At 38.3% G+C, this 17539-nt stretch overlaps 1 long non-coding RNA gene across 1 annotated transcript; it reads left to right on the top strand.

Moving 5' to 3' along the window:
* The first annotated feature begins 6611 nt into the window (after positions 1 to 6611).
* Positions 6612 to 14648, top strand: LOC120856999. Its single transcript, XR_005719543.1, has 2 exons — positions 6612 to 8789; positions 14239 to 14648. It is a non-coding gene; the product is annotated as an uncharacterized LOC120856999 (long non-coding RNA).
* Positions 14649 to 17539: the final 2891 nt, after the last annotated feature.

The following is a 17539-nucleotide window of genomic DNA, read 5'->3' as shown; positions in this document are numbered from 1 at the left end:
GGCTGCCACTTCCCTCTTTATTACTTCCTCTGCCTATGCCCTATAATCACTCTCCCCAATTTTAAAGTTTGTACTTGCATCTTCACAAAGTGTTCTGTATCTGTGTCTCCTCTCCTCTTACCAACTTTTGGTAATTAGATTTACTCTTATGAAATACATCTCCTCTATTAGAAAATCTTGAGAGCACAGTTGTGGAGATAAGACTGACCTTTCAAATTTTATGACTAGAACCATAATGTTTCCATGTTGATAAATTATAGATACAGTAAGGCAGTTTCTTTTCCCACCAGGATTTCTGTTTGGGCATGTTAAAACTGCCAAACAGTAAGAGAGAGACAACATGATCATTTTTTCTCTTTGGTTGATTTCCCACATCAGGGATATGCATTAACAGGGGTTTCAATAAGAACATTAATTTTATTTTAAAATAAGGAAATACACAAACAAGGTCTTTGTGTTATGGAGAAAATATATTACTGTTAGGAATGGATCTGGTGAGTCATCGCTAAGTACTTTCAGTTTGTTGATTCTGTAGATGCACAAGTTCAAAGATCAAGTAATGCCCATCAAGTTTGATGAGATACTAGTGACAGTTACCCTTCTGGTGATACTATCACTGGACTGGTTAAAAGTAGCAAAGAATCTGCCATGAGTCTTTCTGAGGGCATAACAGGACTCTGATAGGAAAACAGGGAAGAGAGGCACTGGGCCTGGGTGAATGGATAATGATTGCAATTGATTCACTTTTAGAAGGAACAAGATCAACAACAACACTTTGCCTCTTCAGATTATCAGGCAATAGATTGCTGGTGAGTAACATGTTCAGGGAATCTCTGCCCTAGAACTTTAAAAAGAAGATTGAAATAAAATCCCAGAAAAATTAATGCATGCTGCTAGAAGGAGAGATTTCAGGTGGTAGTGGTCATTTAAATAAACAATAAGAATAATAACAGACTTCCCTGTAGCTCAAACGGTAAAGAATCTGCCTGCCATTCAGGAGACCAGGGTTTGATTCCTGTGTTGGGAAGTTCCTCTGGAGAAGGGAATGGCAATCCACTCCAGTATTCTTGCCTGGAGAATCCCATGGACAGAGGAACCTGGTGGGCTACAGTCCGTGGGGGTCACAAAGAATCAGACACGACTGAGCGACTAACACACAAACAAGAATAATAACAATTAGAACAATACATGGAAGAGACAATACACACATAATAGCAATATAAAAACAGACAACTCCAGAGAAAATGTAGAGCTAATGATGGTAGCCAAGAATTTAGCACCTAGTGTATGTGTTTATGCTTATATTTTATTCACACGACAGATTAAAAAGATAATATGTGAATAGCGAGGTTAAAGTTTGAAGCAAAAGCAGTCTGACTCTAGGGCTCATGCTTTTAACTCCTATATTATATGTTACTACACTATACTCTACTTCTAAATATAGTATTTTTATTTCTTTTGCATATTGTATTATAGCTTTCTGTGAACCTGTACTTCTGTGTGTTTATCCTTCACCAGTTTGCAAGCTCCACAAGAAAAGGGGCTGGGTCTGTCTAGTTTACCACTAAGTTCCCAGAAGCCCAGTGCTAGTCACATTGGTGTCTAAAAGACATTTATTGATTGATCAGTGTCAACAAGCAAAACTGAAACGAATTAGGCACTTCTGGCTTTAAATGCTGAAGGAGGAAAGGGGTTTAATACCACTGTGCATCTTTCCTTTGAGGACCTAAAATCTTCGTCATTGTCCACTATTGTGTGCCAAAATGTAAGAAAGCAAGATCGACAAGGACATTTCCAATGGCAAGCGGAAGGTGGTAGACTGAGATGAGAAAAAGAAGAGAAAAATTTTCTCAAAATCTTTTACTATAATTCCCATCAAGTTTCTTAAAAGGCTTGGGATAGAACTATGCATTGCAGAAGTTAAATTTGAGAAAACACTCCCTGAATCTTAAAAATGTCTCCATCTTAATTAGAATGTTAATCATAAGAGTATGATCAAGTAGACTAAGATATGAAGTATAAATACTTTTGAATCTTAGATCCCCACACTCTTCTCTTAAAGAGAAAGTAGAACAATGCAGGTTGATTTTTGTGTCTAAGACAGTACTGTGGGAGGTCCAGAAGAAGCATATTATCGCCCATATATTCCAAAATCTCACTAATCTTGGGGTATGAATGGGGTCAATTTAGCAGTACCCAAGATTTTCACTCTGTATATTGTCACCCTGCTTATTTAACTTTTATATGCAGAGTACATCATGAGAAATGCTGGGCTGGATGAAGCACAAGCTGGAATCAAGATTCCCGGGAGAAATATCAATAACCTCAAATATGCAGATGACACCACCCTTATGACAGAAAGTGAAGAAGAACTAAAGAGCCTCTTGATGAAAGTGAAAGAGCAGAGTGAAAAAGTTGGCTTAAAACTCAACATTCAGGAAACTAAGATCATGGCATTCGGTCCCATCACTTCATGGCAAATAGATGGGGAAACAGTGACAGAATTTATTTTGGGGGGCTCCAAAATCACAGCAGATGGTGACTGAAGCCATAAGATTAAAAGATGCTTACTCCTTGGAAGAAAAGTTATGACCAACCTAGACAGCATATTAAAAACCAGAGACAGTACTTTGCTGACAAAGGTCTGTATAATCAAAGCTGTGGTTTTTCCCGTAGTCATGTATGGATGTGAGAGTTGGACTATAGAGAAAGCTGAGCACTGAAGAACTGATACTTTTGAACTGTGGTGTTGGAGAAGTCTCTTCAGAGTCCCTAGGACTGCAAGGAGATCCAACTAAATCCTCAAGGAAATCAGTCCTGAATATTCATTGGAAGGACTGATGTTGAAGCTGAAACTCCAATACTTTGTCCACCTGATGAGAAGGAAATTACTCATTTGAAAAGACCCTGATGATGGGAAAAATTGAAGGTGGGAGGAAAAGGGGATGACAGAGGATGAGATGGTTAGATGGCATCACCAACTCTATGGACATGAGTTTGAATAATGTCCAGGAGTTGGTGATGGACAGGAAAGCCTGGCGTGCTTTAGTCCATGGGGTCGCAAGGAGTTGGACACGAGTGAGCGACTGAACTGAAGATTTTCACTTCTAAAGCTGATTCAAGAGTTCCAATACTTTCACAGTCCCACCATTCTGCAAATATCTTTGGAAAGCCAGAAGAGTTTCTTACATAAGTTCATGAATTAATACAGGCTTCTATAGTGTCATTTCATTTGTATTTCTGCATTCACTCAGGCCCCTGCTGATTCACTCCAGTTCTGATGCTCTGCTATAAAATTTGGCAGTCTCCTGTGAGAGCAAAAAAATATGTAGAGCATACTCAGTTGAAGCTTCCCAGGTAACTCAGTGGTAAAGAATCCTTCTACTAATGGAGGAGACACAGGCTCAATCCCTGGGTTGGGAAGATCCCCTGGAGGGGGGAATGACAACTCACTCCAGTATTCTTGTTGGAATACTGGAAATTGCTGGAAATTTCTTGCCGGAAATCCCATGGACAGAGGAGCCTGGTGGGCTACTGTCCAGGAGGTTGTAAATGTTCGGACACGACTGAGTGGCTGAGCATACCTAATGCTCAGTTGGATAGTTTGGGGGTGGTTTGAATACTGAAATGTTAAGCTATTTAGGGAGAGATTCACTTTCTAGTCTCAAACTCATGATCCCGATCCTTTATCTGTGCGGAGTGTATATTGCCAAAAAGGTAGCCAGATTGGGATGAGATTTCTTTATCAGCTGCCTCACTATATCTTTGCTGTCATCTGATCCTCAAACCCTGTTGTGAAACTGCCATTCCAGATTCCTTCTTCTCTTGGTATGAATTCTTTCTCAAGATCTTTGCCAGCTTTCTGTGCCATCTGGCAATCTTACTTTCTCCCTTTCCAATCTAATCCAGAAAAATTGTCTATGTCTGTAAATCTGAATTCCTCTCATCATGTTGTGAATCAACCCCCATGTAAATCAGTGAAAAAAATGTGTAGGATGTCATCTAACTCCATATGACAGACATGTATGACTCTAAGCCTTGGCCTGGCTGTGGCCTCATCATGTAAAATACTGTAATAGGTTTTGTTTCTAGGTCCTAAGATATGTCTATCCATAGCCAGGCTTTGCTTGGAGGTTATACTCACTTATTCATTGGAATCACTGTTTTGTTTGGAGTGAAGAGAAGTGCTGGAAACTGTATGAGGGTTTTCCAGGGAAACAGAATCAATAGCGAATATATATATGTGTGTGTGTGTGTGTGTATATATATATATATATATTCCGAATATATGCATTTATTATAAGGAATTGGATCATGCACTATGGAGCCTGAAAAGTCCCAAGATCTGAAGTTAGTAAGCTGGGGACTCGGGGGAACCAATGGTATAGTTCCAGACCAAATGTCGGCAGCCTCAGGACACAGGAAAAGCAAATGTTTCAGTTTGAATTTAGGAAGAAAGTGCTGTCCCACCTTGAAAGCAGTTAGTTAGGAAGAGTTTCTTCCCATTCAAAGAGAGTCAGTCTTTTCATTTGAGTCAGGCCTTCAACTTATTGGATGAAGCCCACCCACATTAGGCAGGGAAATCTGCTTAACCCAGTCTACAAATGTTTATACCACTCAGAAGTGCCCTCTCAGACATACCCAAAATAACGTTTGACCAAATATCTGGGCACCCTAGGTGGTCCAGTTACACTGGTACCTAAAGTGAACCATCCAAGTGGTCACATGCCCTGATTCCCATTTTCAAAAAATGTGTTTCCCTACTACATAGCTTTCACTAGGCCCAGATAAAAGGTAAACAAGTTCCCCAAAAGCTACAAAAATGGAACCTTGGGCTTTGGGGAGATGTAGAATTGAGCTATATCACAGGATCTCTAATATTACAAACCAAAAATAGAAAGGGAAAAATAAAAACATAAAAACTCAGCCAAAAATTCTAGTCATTAACTACCATCAAGAAAAAATGGAAATAGTACAGTAATAGACATTTCAGAAAGGCGGCAGCCATGGAAATGAAGATTTCCATAGGGGCAGCTCTGTCTTCAGTACTGAGAATACATTTGAGAATGTTAACAAAGTCCTGAGAATTCGCATTAGTTCTTTCTTTCACATCTTGAGAAAGTAAAACTTAGTAGCATATGCTTAGGTCTTCCTTTCTCAAACTGGTTGATTCACTATATGAAACCATGGAAATGAACAAGTGTTGATTTTTTTTCCCCTGAGGTTGTATTGTTAAGGTCAAAGGATGTGAATGACAGAAAATGGGAACTAATAGCTATTCTAGATGTTTTCGTATTACTTTCACCCTTAAATGTTGCAGTAGGTAGCCCTGATTATGCCATTGTGTATGGGTGAACTGAGGCTTCTTTCCTCTTGATGCACCACTGTTTGCTGGCTTGACTTCTTGTAAGAGAAGATGACATTCTCATTCTAAGCAGTGGGATGGAGGAAAGAACAAGTTGTCTCTGAAGGAAGGTTCTTCAAAGGTTTCATATACTTTCCTTGCATCCCACCAGCCAGAGATTAATAACTACACTCAACAGCAAGGCAGGTACAGAAATGTAGTTTTTCTTCTGATCAGCAAGAGCACACCTTAATATCAGGAGTTTTATTACTATGAAAAGAGAATGGATATTGGAGAAAAGCAACTCTAATATTGATTTTAAAGGTGAACAGGAAGTCTAAGACTATTCTCTAGGGGAATGGCATGTTTTCTACAATTAGAGTAATTTAGCTCCAGTACAGTACATTTAACAAATTCTGGAAGAGGAGAACCGAGGGATTACAGAAGAGACTGCAGCTTAGTTCATGCCAACTTTGATCTTTTCACCTCATCCATACTACGGTGTCCTTAGGTTATAGAAAATGCACATGGAACATAAAACACTGTAGCACCTCAAACTATAGGCAGTTTAGAAGAGGAGACAAACTGATTTCTAATTAAAAGAAGCAATCGAAAATTCACTTACTATAGAAGAGAAAAGATAAATTAGAGAATTGGAAGAAAACCACTGAAGATGAACAGATGAAAGAAGTGACTTGGTACTGCTATCTAAGCAACTTAAAAAAACCTTTTTTTTTTTAAAAAAAAAGGAAAATGCATAAGATAAATCAAAACTTAGATGAAACAAAAACTCAAGGAAAAAGAGATTCTCCACAAGAGATTCATGCTGCTGCTGCTAAGTCGCTTCAGTCATGTCCGACTCTGTGCTACCCCATAGACAACAGCCCACCAGGCTCCCCCATCCCTGGGATTCTCCAGGCAAGAACACTGGAGTGGGGTGCCATTGCCTTCTCCAACGCATGAAAGTGAAAAGTCAAAGTGAAGTCGCTCAGTTGTGTCCGACTCTTCGTGACCCCATGGACTGCAGCCTACCAGGCACCTCCGTCCATGGGGTTTTCCAGGCAAGAGTACTGGAGTGGGGTGCCATTGCCTTCTCCACAAGAGATTCATGCTATGAGGCAATTTATATAATATTATTAAAATGAGAAATCAGAGAAGATGACAGAAGAGAGAATGAAAGTAGAAGGGGGAAGGTTGCATGCTAAAGAGAACAAAGTATGGGTCAACATATATTATTTGATACTGTCAAAGATGCTGGGCTAAAACTTAGAAAGTATCAGTTATTAATGACTTATTTTTATCATGATAAATTAATGCACATAATTGAGGGTTAGAATTCTATTTCCATTTCAAATATGACAAAACTATTTTGGGGCTTATGCATCATATATCTTATTGAGGATATTATTGAGGATTGAGGATATTTTCATAGTTATCCAAACAAAAACATTTGTTTTTTTCTGGTAGATTAAATTTTTTTTTCTTAAACAAAAAAATTCCAGTCTGAAGAGACAAATATGGAGTAAGAAAATAGCATGCAGCATTTGACATTTTGAAATTTGTTTTCTACCAATTCCATGCAAAGAATAGCCTGCTGCAATGCTGGTCTGAGATTTGGACCACAAACAAGAGCTCAGCATGGTGAAGTTAATGCCCTGTACAGACTAGACAGTTGGCAATTTGCTTAGTCTTCCTGGTGGCATTTGTTCCACCTTTTTGCTTTCCTGTTGGTTTCCTAGTGGTTGTTACAGAAGTCAGGAAAGACACATATGTATAGCTTTGGTAAATAGGTAGTTTAAAATTTTCTCCTTGCATAAACTGTATTTATTTAAACTAAAATTTGGTTTGAAAAGGTATTTGTATTATGGCTACATCTGTTTGTCTATATTGCCTTAATTTATGCAGTGTATGTTAATTACTTTTTTCATGTGAAAATATTTTGACACTGCTGCCTCTTCTTTCTTTGACTTCTTGAATAATTTTATCATGCGACTGGCTCTGAATCACATCTGCTCTCAACATATAAATCTTTCAGTATTGATGTTCATGTCTTTTATTCCTGGACTCTTAAAACATTTTAAGTAAACTTTAGTCAATATTACTATTATCTTTTTAATTTCTTTTCTTTTCTTTTTTTTTGACCAAACCATGGGGCCTGTGGAACTTCTCAGACCAGGGATCAAATCTGTGCCCCCTGCAGCAGAAGTGCAGAGTCTTTATCTCTGGACTACCAGGGAAGTCCTAGTCAATGTTATTTTTGATGCTTAATTCTAGATAACACCCTATCCAGACATTTAAAATATAAAGATACACATTTAAACTAATCAAATTTAGATTTATTCCTGTTCTAAGAACAAAACAAGACACTGAGGTTTCAGCTGAGGCAGGTCATTCAACAAAATTGAATTTTCCTGACCCTCTCATGTGCTGTATCATGTGTTTTATCTATTGCCAAAGCTGAGGTGTTTTTTTATATGAAAGGGAGCATCATGTGAATTCAGAGATAACACTTTTAACCTGCTCATAAATCTTAAAATACCTAAGAAATGTACATGAGGAGGAAGATATGTATTTCTGAACTCGGGAAACAGATGTGGGAAGATTTCATCTCTTCAATCAAATACATTTGCAAGCTTTCTAAAATCAAATGCCATAGTATAGATAGTACCCACCCCTGGAGATGAGTCTCTTTCCTGTCATTGCCCAGTATACCCATCACATTCCTTATTACCCTTCTTTTCTAACAAAGCATCACTCTGATGGGCTGTTTAAATGGCTGAAAAGAAGATGAACATGTAGTTCAGGAAGACTCTTGTTGACTAATCACTTTTCTACACAGTTGTTAAACCTTTGTGGTTTCTTGAGTGGATATTCCTGAAACATTATATTAACAGTTGCTATTAGGAATGTTCACATATACAATGTAAATATTATGCTTCTTCTTGTTACTGGTTTGATATCTGGCCTATATGAAATTTAGGGGGAAAAAAATAGAACTGCTGTGCAGATATTTTCTCAGGACATATCGAAGCAACCTTTGCTATAGCTGTGAGATTTTTAAAAAGTATTTTCCAAGACATCTATCTCGCACAGACAAGGCCATTTTAAATTGGACTCATTAAATCATTTGTTGTCACAGCCAACAGTTGTGTGGAGGCTAGTTAACACATGAAAAATGAGCCTTTCTAACTTGTTTACTTTATATGGATGCTTCCTTTATTTCAGTTTTTTTTTTTTCCCCTTCAGGTAACACATTGACTTAGGGGATCTTGTTACAGTACTGCCTGACAAAAATTAAAAATGTGAAGGCTGAAAATACTATAGACATAGCGTCCAAGTTCACATAAAATACTGGTGAAGGAGTTCCCACTGATAGTGATACCTGAGCCTATCTTCTAGTTCAAGGAAAGGAACCAATTAAAACCTCATTTACTTTGTTGAAAAGGTAACACAGAATCACTTGAGAAACATAAAATTCTTGGCAGAGGAAGAAAAAAGTAATGATTCTAAATTCATCTCTGAGTTTTTCCTTCTAGCCCTTATTCTGCCACTTCAAGGATATTTTCAACAATACAGGCTAAAGTATCTTTGTTCATTCATCCATCCACGTACTCATTCATTCATCAATCTGCTTCTAAATGCCACAGTAAAGGGAAGCTACTTTTTACAAGTTTGTTGGCAGGTAGTGTTTTTCTTTGCTCTCTGGTATAAATTAATCTGATCTTAATTTTAGTTTATAAATATTTCCTTCTTGTTGTAGGTCAATATTTTTTTATTTTTTTCATACTATTGCTTTCTTAGCTGCTGCTGCTAAGTCGCTTCAGTCATGTCTGACTCTGTGCGACCCCATAGACGGCAGCCCACCAGGCTCCCCCGTCCCTGGGATTCTCCAGGCAAGAACACTGGAGCGGGTTGCCATTTCCTTTTCCAGTGCATGAAAGTGAAAAGTGAAAGTGAAGTCGCTCAGTCGTGTCCAACTCTTAGCGACCCCATGGACTCCAGCCTACCAGGCTCCTCTGTCCATGGGATTTTCCAGGCAAGAGTACTGCAGTGGGGTGCCACTGCCTTCTCCAGCTTTCTTAGCTGTGACCTAGAAAAAATGTTCACTTATTTTTGTTTGTTTTATTTTTCATTCAGGAATCCTTTTAAAAGTTCTCTTATACTACTGAATGTGTCCCCGTCTTAAGTGAAGTGAAATGGTATCTTCTGATTATCCCTGTACAATGCTGTATATACTAGAGCTTGCAATAGGAAAATGTTAATGATATGAAAAAGAACTTTGGGAATAAGTTGATGAAGAGTTGAATCTCAGTTCCACCAGTTTTCTTATATGTGAAATGGAGATGAACCTTTGAGGAGTTAGACTTAACATAAAATAAACATACATATAATTCCTTACATAGTAGACACTCAATAAATGTCTCATGTATTCAGAAAATTTAAAAAAATATATATTATTTTGGATTATCAAATGGTATCTAATTTTATGCCCAGTATCTACCACTGGTTCTTTTAACTCCTTAACTTTCTCCTGCTTGATGAGTGATTTGATTCAGCTGAATTTTATGCTAATATTTATATTTTAAAAGAATTCAATTCTCAAGTTTTAGTCAACTTAGGTTTTTGATGTAATTGCTATTACCTGCTAATTGGATCCTTACTGATATTCAAGGCAAAACTCAATTTAGCATTATGTACAGTTCCCTTGGGCTTCCCAGGTGACTCAGTGGTAAAGAATCTGCCTGCAGTGCGGGAGATACAGGTTCAATCCCTGGGTCAGGAAGATCCCCTGGAGAAGGACATGGCAACCCATTCTAATATTCTTGCCTGGGAAATCCCATGGACAGAGGAGCCTGGCAGGTTACAGTCCATGGGGTCTCAGAGTTGGACACGACTTAGCGACTAAGCATGCAGGCACAGTTCCTTAATGTGATACGTATTTTCTTTTCCAGCTGATTGACAATAATGGTAAACAAGACTCTCACAGCAACACTAGTTAGAACATTCCTACAGTCTAATTTATTCCTATTCATTGTTATTCTACTCTGTGGTCTAGTGGTCAGTTTGCTTTGAAGAATGATATTGCAGGAAACATATTTAATCCCTCAAGTTATTGTACTTTCTTCAAATTTTCCCTCTAACTCATATATTCTATATTCTAGTCAGTTAGTAGTTTCATTTATCCAAAAATTTGTCTTCCCTAACTTTCTACCCTATTTCCTGAATTTCCAAGTTTGAGCTCAGTCTCACCTGTAATCTTGTATTCATTCAGTAAATTTGTACCGAATGCTGCCTTGAGTCAGGCATTCTTGGCATTGACTAGAAGCAAAGAGGAAAGTTATATACTGTGGAGGGCAGAGAAAGGCCAGTAATCATTGTGTAAGAAATTAAATGAAGAATCTGATTTGACATGATGATAAGCACTGTGGAGAAAATAAAATGTAGCAATGATTAAGTTGGAGTGGTGGTACAGGGGCAGTTACTTCAGCTAAGATGGTCAGGAAAGACTCGTCAGAAGAGGTGAGACCAAATTAATGATAAAAGAAGAATATTACAGGCAGAAAAGCAAGTTAAAAGACCCCAAGATGAGAATGGTTTGGGCACTTCTTAGGTATAAAGTGAAAGTTATTGTGGCTGGATGAGGTGGATAGGGAGAACAAGGCAGGAACTGATGTTGAAAAGGTGGGTAAGGGTCAGGTCATGCAGGGCCTGCTTGGGTGTGGAAAGGTATTTAGATTTTTTTTTTCCTCTATAAAAAAAGTGAAAAGACATTCAAGTGTTTTCAGCAGCAGAGTGCATTGACCTGCTTTATGCTTGTGTAAAGATCATTTGGGCTATTGTATGGAGAAGAGCCTGGGAATTTTGAGGTTACAAGAGTTGAGACAAGGAGACTAGTTGGGACATTGTTGCAGTAGTGAAGTGAAGTGAAAGTTGCTCAGTTGTGTCTGACTCTTTGTGACCCCATGGACTATACATGGAATTCTCCAGGCCAGAATACTGGAGTGGGTAGCCTTTCCCTTCTCCAGGGCATCTTCCCAACCCAGGGACTGAGCAGTAGTAGAGGTAAGAAATAACGATGGCTTCGATTAGGGTTTGCAAGAATGGTGTTAGGAGAAATGGTCCAAACTGGGAGAGATTTGGAGGGCTATCCTGAAAGGACTTGCTGATAGGTTGGATGTGAGAAGTGATGAAAAGAGTAGCACCTTATTAGATGTAGCACTTGAGAGATTTAAACCTACATAGCAGTTGTCACCCAGTATTTAGTCATCCCTTTGTATCACTTTATGCTCTCTTAAAGAGCCCAGAAAAGCTCCTTGAAAATAGCAACCCTTCTTGTTTAACTTTGGATCACCAATACCATTACATTTATTATTGTTCAGTAAGTAGTTGTGGAATGAATGGAAGTCATGGAGGTACATCTAACATTATTCGATTTGGCAGAATAATACCTGCTGTGTTAAAAACCATTTACAGGCCCATTTTATGGCATAAGAACAAAGGATACTGCATTTTGGCAATACACTTTATAGAATGATATGATTTATCAGATTCACACAAGCAAATGCACAGTCTAGAAATGAACTGGTATGTTTACAGGTGAAAAACAAGTATAAAAATACTTACAACTAGATCATAAATACCTTCCTATCTGAATGCTTAAAAGTTCACACATAGATAAGATGCAGGTCCTCTTTAAGAATACCTTAATTCTTAAACTTTTGTTTGTGATATTACAGATACATTTCTATCAGTTAGAACACTTTTGGATAAATTGACCTAAGCTCAAATCCAAATGGTTTTGAAGCTTGAAATGGCTTAAACAGGACTTAAAGGATGTTACCAGGATTCCTTTCCCTTATTTTGTAGCTATACTCTTTACTGTAGCTTTAGCTTTATTCTCTTATGGTTAAAAGATGGCAGCATTACCTCAAGACCTCGCATACTCTAATTTTAAGAGGGAGAGAGAGCTACCAGAGGAACAAATGTCTTAAGCCTGGCTCTCACTGGTTTAAATCTGGATCATGTGCCCAGCTCTGAACCAAGCTATGTGGCATAAGAGAAGTTGTGCTTCAAGGGAATTTGGAATACTATTGGGAAGAAAGAAGAGAAAATGGCAGGCTAAAATATGACAAATGTCTAGCACATAGAGGAATGTTTTCTGTCAAATTTTAAGCATGGGTATGGATTCAATACATTCTTTAAATAGATTATATTTTGAGGTATATTAGACTTGCAGCTTTATAAATGCAAGGACCATCTGTTATTTTTGTGTCCTTGTGGCTTAACAGTGTGCTTTATATAAAGCAGATATCTAATAATACTTTTTGAATAAGTAAACATGAGCCATCCCTTAACCTTACAGAAATCATTGCAGGACTTCTCTATTGACTTGTGTGATAAAGCAAAATAAGAATTTCTATACATATGTATAAAATAGTTTGGAAAAAAGTATTCATTCACTACCAAATTAAAGAAGAATTTGTTAGATTCAATTACAGTATCATGAAAAGATCTTTACAAGTTGAGATTTTGGCCTCTATTTTAAAATTTGGATTCTTTTTGATCTCTTTCACCTTTTGGGGTATAAAATAAACACCATATTTCCTTCGGCATTTCGGAGAACTGGACTTGATAATCCTGGCCGTGCTATTTTGCTCTTTGAAGACATTCAACAGCAAGCACATATGTGTCTGACTAAATGTCACTGTGCTTAAGGTTTCTATAATTTGGATCTGAAGGTTGGCAAAGAGAGAAGGAAGGCAGAACTTTTTAGTTTCTTATTACCCTACCCATGATGTTTCTTTGTTCATTTGATTCTAATGATTCCAACAGGAGTGGAAACCAAAGCTGGAGGACTGGCCTACCACGGGTTAATTAATTAGTGGAAGGGCTATTTCTTGAGTCTGATGGTGGGGAATGGGTCAGAGAAGACTAATTAGACAAGCTTCAAGTTCTAGGGAACTGCCTGTGGAACAGGTGAAAATAAACTGGTGATAATTGAGGGGCTAATTATCCTATACCTAGCAATTGGCCACCAGGTATTCTGTAGCACATAAAAGAAGAGACTGGCAGAGCAACAGAGGCTGTTTTGTTCAGAGAAATAAGGATGGGGGGATGGGGAGTAGGGAGTGGAACACACGCACAAAAACCCAGAGGATTTTTTAAATCTTTAAAATGATGTCTTTTTTTTTTTTTTTTTGCGTGATCTTTCTTGTTTCATTGGGTAGAAAACTGGACCAAGGATATGTGCTGGTGTTTTGTTTTATTTGTTTTGAAAGAACTAGTGTCCCTTCTAGTCTGTGTACTCATGAAGAATTTCAGTGTTGGGTATACACATACATTTATCCTTGTAATTGAGTTTATGGTAACAATCTACTTGGAGCATTTATTAGATAGAAAGTTTATTGGCATTTAGAAAGTCAAGGATTAATAATAGAATGGAAACCAACCAGTCTGAATTGTTATGAGCAACTGTTTGTTTCACAACAACCAAACCTCCTCTTATTTATGCTATATTGGAATAATGAGGTCTCAGAATATCTCTAGTGGTGTGAAAGGTATTACGAAGGTATCCTTTAACAGATTTTTCAGCTCTCTTTTATTGTCCTAACATGTCATTTTGTGAAAAAATCAGCACTTAGAAGCCAGTAACTAAACAGGACTGTCTCTGATGTACTATTTTATAGGCAGTATAAAGAGTGAATACAAGGGGTTAATTATTACTATTAAGATAATATAATGTCCCTTTCATAAATATGTCTGTAAGTCTGAGATAGCATGACAAAAGATAGAAACTATTTTTAAATGGCAAAGGTAAAAATTAGGTTGTCAGGAGAGTTAAGCTTAGACATACATCTTGTCTGATAACAGCTCTGACTCTGCTGTCTTCGCAGGTGTCCAAGGCTGGAGAAGGCATTGCTTCTTCGGAGCAGGGCGCTTTGCTCTGAAGCAAGGACACCTCTCCCCTCAGGCTCTCAGCACTCAGTGTGGGTGGAGCTCCCTATAATGCACTGTTCTGGCCTGGGACAACTATGCTGCAGTTATATGGCTGTTTTTAGGCCTGGGTTTTTTTTTTTTTTTTTGCTTTTTCCCCCCCTGCTGTTAACATTTCCCTCAGTAGGAAGAGCAACTTAAGGGTAGTTCAGAACTGGATTGGAATCATAGCTAGAACATGTACCAGTGTTGTGACTTTGAGTTAAAGACCTTAAATTCATAGACTTTTGCTTTTTCTCATCTGTAAAATGGAAGTAGTGATTACTACCTTCCAGGGAACTTGTAAGGATTAAATAGAATGTAAAACGTCTTTGGTTTCATTAAGTTTTGACTGGAAAAATGAACCAATCACCTAGTGTATAAACACCACAAATGTATTTTATAGGGAACTGAAATACAGAGAATGTGATACAAGTTTTACGGAATAGCTGAAAAGCCAAACAAGGAGTGGTTAGGCAACTTGGTGATTACTATAAATACATCAGGAAGCAAATTCCACTCCTCTACTGAGGGCATAAGGAGAGGGGACAGCATTACTACAACTCAGGGACCATGTTGGTCTTGGCAAGCCAGAACTGTGGCCAGGACATCTTCATGGGGACACACCAACACTGATGCTCTGAAACAGAGAAGAGAAACGTTCTACTTCTCCCCAGTCCCACCCTCAGTCTCCATCCTTTTTCTCCCATCAGTTGAACTAAGCCAGAAACCACTAGACATGGAAGCCAGCCTAAGAAATCCATTAGCATGTTGGACACAACTCCCCTGAGATCCAGAGAGAATAGAAGAAGGTCAAAGAATGGCTCAGACAGTAATAGTCCTAGGTCTGGTACCCATGGCACGTTGCCTGATACACTGGTACTTTATTGAGATGTCAGCGGATCCATGTCTTTTTCCCCTGCGGCCCAGGAGTCTTGCAGTTCTCTTTCTCCTCCCTCATTTCCCTACTCTGAGCATTTAAAGGTCCCTTGAAACCTGGTAGAGATCAGAAAAGAGACTTCAGCCTCAGCACAGGGCCTTCATTCTTGCTAGTGCTTCTTCCTTCCTACACTATGGACTTCTTGGAATCTATCTCTTTTCTGCCCTCCTTTTTTTTTTCTGAGAGAAAATAATTTATCCTTTAGATGAATGCAGGGAATGAGATTTTTCTTAAGATCTCTCACTTCATTCTCTTCAGGGAAACCTTCCAGCTTTCTAATTTGTCATCTAAATCCAGGGAACCTGATTTACTTTATTTCTTTATTATTTTTATTTGATTATTTATTTTTTACTTTACAATATTGTATTGGTTTTCCCATACATCAACATGAATCTGCCACGGGTGTACACGTGTTTTTACTTTGAAAGCATACATCCAAACATCATATTATGTGCTAGAAAACCCTACCGTAACATTGACGAATGTAACTCTTCCCAGCAATGCCTATGACTGGATAAAAGAAGACTAATTCTTAAATAGTTGCTGAAAAATCAAGAAATGTTATTCTTGACCCCTGGCTATATTTATTGGGCTTCTCAAGGGGCAGAGTAGTAAAGAATCTTCTTGTCGATGCAGGAGACTCAGGAGACACGGGTTCAATCCCAGATTGGAAGAACCCCTGGGGTAGGAAACGGCAACCTACTCCAGAACTTGCCTGGAAAATTCCATGGTCAGAGGAACCTGGTGGGCCACAATCAATAGGACTGCAAAGATTCAGACATGACTAAGTGTGCATAGGTGCCCCTCCCCCCACCAACATTTATTATAGAATTCTTAATGGGCTTGTATATCTAATTTCCGTACCCTCAGCAAGTCACCAAAACTGAGAGCATTATAGGGGGATGAGGGAAATGGGAATAACACAAAAATACACAGATCCTTACAGGTAAGCCTGGATTGAGTGAAGAAGCATTAAACATCATTTTGAAGTGCCAAAATGAACCAAACTGTATTCCCCAATGGTCTGGATGTTGTGAATGTTTATCTTGAATAAAGGAATATTAAATAGTTTCTGGCACCTTCTGCTTAAGGTGGTCATATAACTCCTTAAAGATTTTGAACCCCAAAATGGTTAATGATTTGTCTTATTAAGAAGTAAGTTTCAGTTGTGTGACTAATTATCTACATTAGGCTACTCTGCCTTCTTTTATGCCATTCAAATGAGGTTTACTGCATGGCAAAGCCTGCTTTTTTTCTTTTCTTTTTTAAAAATAAGTTGCCCCACGTGGACTCATCAAAGGTTTATCACTTTCTAAAAGCTGAATGGACGACCAGATAACATTTGTATTATAAAATAGATTATCTTTTCCTTTTTTAAGTGTGTAATATGTATGTAAAAATTAGGCATTGAAGATCAGAGAAGGACTACAATCATCTTTTTCTTTTCTTGTGGAAGTCTCCTTTTAAGAAGTCCCTAGACTTAGAACTAAACATTCGGAGAGGCGTCTGAGGAGTAAGGAGTCATGAGGATGAAAGGTTAAAGATAAGAGAACTCTGTGTGGGATTTTAATCCACTGGGGAAGCTGTCACAGCATAATTAGAAGAATAAGCTGCGTAGGGACCGTGCAGAATGCAGCTGCTCAACCACAGCCTATGACAATTTAGAAAATTCATCTTTTTTAGCCTCAAAATAAAAGCTTTTCCCACATCAGGACTGTCGGGAGAATATGTCTTCTGTAAACTCTGCATGAAGACTGATTTAAGATTCCTGAAAGAATACAGCGTATTTCATAGGGGATATATGTCTAAATTAGAATAGCTTTTCTTCTAAAATGTTTCATCTTTTTAACTCTTCAGTGGTTTAAGTTCTTGATTTTGTATGGCTCATGTATTCCTATTTTTTGAAATGATGCTTAGCCAAAGTCTAAACTATTTGGGAGGAAGAGTCAGCAGTAGTTTGACTTAGTCAGCTCCAATAGCCAAAGGGAAAAATAGGTGAATAAATTAGCTGGGTACTATACTAAAATGTCTAGACAGGCCTACGATCTATCACTCAGAACACCAGCACCTGTCAGAGTAGAGGGAATGGCGAGAGAGAGGGAACTGTGGATTCTTAGCCCAAGTAGTAAACTGTATCAGTTCAGTTCAGTCGCTCAGTCCTGTCCGAATCTTTGCGACCCCATGAATCGCAGCATGCCAGGCCTCCCTGTCCATCACCATCTCCCGGAGTTCACCCAAACTCATGTCCATCGAGTCAGTGATGCCATCCAGCCATCTCATCC

The sequence above is a fragment of the Oryx dammah genome, unplaced genomic scaffold, assembly GCF_014754425.2.
Source record: "Oryx dammah isolate SB20612 unplaced genomic scaffold, SCBI_Odam_1.1 HiC_scaffold_28, whole genome shotgun sequence".
In the NCBI taxonomy this organism is placed as follows: domain Eukaryota; kingdom Metazoa; phylum Chordata; class Mammalia; order Artiodactyla; family Bovidae; genus Oryx; species Oryx dammah.
The sequence above is the reverse complement of the archived record's forward strand: the minus strand, read 5'-3'. Positions and strand labels throughout refer to the sequence as shown.